Source organism: Colobus angolensis, unplaced genomic scaffold (genome assembly GCF_000951035.1).
Source record: "Colobus angolensis palliatus isolate OR3802 unplaced genomic scaffold, Cang.pa_1.0 Scaffold4, whole genome shotgun sequence".
Classification (NCBI taxonomy): Eukaryota; Metazoa; Chordata; class Mammalia; order Primates; family Cercopithecidae; genus Colobus; species Colobus angolensis.
In genome coordinates, this window is record NW_012117376.1 from 8,210,404 (window position 1) to 8,213,277 (window position 2,874).

General features: G+C 45.9%; 1 pseudogene; it reads left to right on the forward strand.

The window, feature by feature from the left end:
* The first annotated feature begins 981 nt into the window (after positions 1-981).
* On the forward strand, positions 982-1,978 carry LOC105521444 (annotated as a pseudogene).
* The last annotated feature ends 896 nt before the right edge of the window (positions 1,979-2,874 follow it).

Here is a 2,874-nt window from a genome sequence, read left to right on the forward strand (position 1 = left end):
ATATGTATGTAATATATATTATATTATATATATCATATGTATGTAATTGTTATCCTTTAACCAATGTGGAGAACATGGCACTGAAAGACAGTGTGGCTTGTACCTCCAAGCCAGTCCGCAGTGCCATCTTTTGGGAATTCTGGTAACAGAGCCACCCTGGAGCAAAGTTCTTCTTCGCTCTTTGGACTACAATATTCTACCCCTGGGGTAGTTCTAAGAATTCTATGAGACAACAGCGCCTAGCACACAAAGATGCTTCCCTTTTGTCAATTATAAAGTGATACATAGACACATGGGAGTCTGGGGAAAACAGGGCTTTGCTCAAAATCACATATGACATTAGGAGTACAATCAGGACCCAGGTATTCTGGTAAAAATTTAACAACTGGCTTGAGGGAAGAAGGGGCATGATTTCTAGTGTTTGTGGATTTTAATGATTAAATACTCCCACCTTCATCAATTTTAAGCTGCCAATGTGACATCACTGAATGTAGAGTTGAGGAGAGATAAATAATGTAGTCCATAAATAGTACACTATTAGACGTGGTGGCTCATGCCTGTAATCCCAGCACTTTGGGAGGCCGAGGCGGGTGGATCACTTGGGGTCAGGAGTTCAAGACCAGCCTGACCAACATGGTGAAACCCCATCTCTACTAAAAATACAAAAAATTAGCCAGGCATGGTGGTGTGTGTCTGTAACCCCATCTGCTTGGGAGGTGGAGGAAAAGAATTACTTGAACCCAGGAAGCAGAGATCGCAGTGAAACGAGATACTGCCGCTGCACTCCAGCCTGGGCAACAAAAGTGAAACTCTGTCTCAAAAACAAAAAAAAGTACACTATTATATAGTATTTTCACCATATAGATACAATAAATGTAAGTTAATTCAGGAGTACAGATGAGCCCTGTGCTCTTTCCATACGACATACAGACATATCTTCTTGTGTAGCACCAGCAGCAGCCTTGAGACATCATGGTGTGAATGAAGGCCAGAGTAAACAGATCGGACCATATTGGAAGCCTGTTTACCAGGACTGCTTTTAACTCTAGCAAAGTGGATAGTGTTACCATCAATGACCACTTCATTCAGGTCAACTCCATGGTCTACATGTTCCAGTATGATTCCACCCATGACAAGTTCCATGGCACCATCAAGGCTGAGAACAAGAAGTTTGTCATCAGTGGAAATCCCATCACCATCTTCCAGGAACAAGATCCCATCAAAATCAAATGGGCTGGTCCTGATGCTGATTATGTTGTGAAGTCCACTGGCCTCTTCATTGCCTTGGAGAACGCTAGGGCTCACTTAGAGGGTGCAACTAAAGGGGTCATCTCTGCCATCTCTGTTGATATCCCCATGTTTGTGGTGGGCGTGAACCTTGAGAAGTATGAAAACCACCTCGTGATTGTCAGCAATGCTTCCTGTACTGCCAGCTGCTTAGCTAGCCTGCCCAAGGTCATCCATGACAACTTTGGCATCATGGAAGGACTCATGGCCACAGTTGGTGCCAACATTGCCACCCAGAAGACTGCGGATGGCCTCTCTGGGAAACTGTGGCGTGATGGCCACAGGACTCTCCAGGACATCATCCCTGCATTTACCCACTCTGCCAAGGCTGTGGGCAAGGCCATCCCTGAGCTTAACAGAAAACTCTCCGGCATGGCCTTCCATGTCTCCACTGCCAACACGTGGGTTGTGGACCTGATCTGCCATCTGGAGAGAGCTGCCAAATATGATGACATCAAGAAAGTGGTGAAGCTGGCATCAGAGGCCCCCCTCAAGGGTCTCCTGAGCTACATTGAGCACCAGGTTGTCTCCTCCAACTTTAACAGAGACACCCACTTTTTTCACCTTAGATGCTGGGAATGGCATTACCCTCAATGACTACTTTGTCAAGCTCATTTCCTGCGATGACAATGAATTTGGCTACAGCAACAGAACGATATACCTTATGGTCTACATGGCTTCCAAGGAGTAAGAGCCCTCTGAACCACCAACCCCAGTGATAGCACGAGAGGAAGAGAGGCCTTCAGCTGCTGGGGAATCCCTGCCAAACTCAGTCCCCCACAACACTGAGAATCTCCCCATCCTGAACACAGTTTCCACGCCAGGCTCCCTGAAGAATGGGAGAGGACTATGAGACCCCACTTTGTCATGTACCATCAATAAAGTCCCCTGTACCCAGCCAAAAAAAAGTGAGCATAAATGATAGTGAAATATATAAAAGTAATTACACAGTGATGAGTTTGGGGTATTTATTACCTTTGTTTTTATTTTATTTATTTATTTTTTAGAAATGAGCTCTCGTGGCTGGGCGCGGTGGCTCACGCCTGTAATCCCAGCACTTTGGGAGGCCGAGGCAGGCGGATCACAAGGTCAGGAGATCAAGACTGTGCTGGCTAACACGGTGAAACCCCATCTCTACTAAAAAAATACAAAAAACTAGCCGGGCACGGTGGCGGGCGCCTGTAGTCCCAGCTACTCAGGAGGCTGAGGCAGGAGAATGGTGTGAACCTGGGAGGTAGAGCTTGTAGTGAGCCGAGATCGCGCCACTGCACTGCAGCCTGGGCAAAAGAGCAAGATGCCGTCTCAAAAAAAAAAGAAATGAGCTCTCGCTCTGTCACCCAGCACCCAGGCTGGAGTACAATGGAGTAATCATACCTCCCTGTAACCTTGAACTCCGGGGCTCAAGAGATCGTCCTGCTTTAGCTGCCTGAAAAGTTGCGATTACAGGTATGAGCCACCACACCCAGCTCTATAACTTATTTAATGGTAAGTTTATAAAATTTAATTAAATAATGGTCATGTTCAACAACCAGCTCTTAAAATTCCTTTTTTTTTTTTTTTTTTTTTGAGACAGGGTCTCCCTCTGTC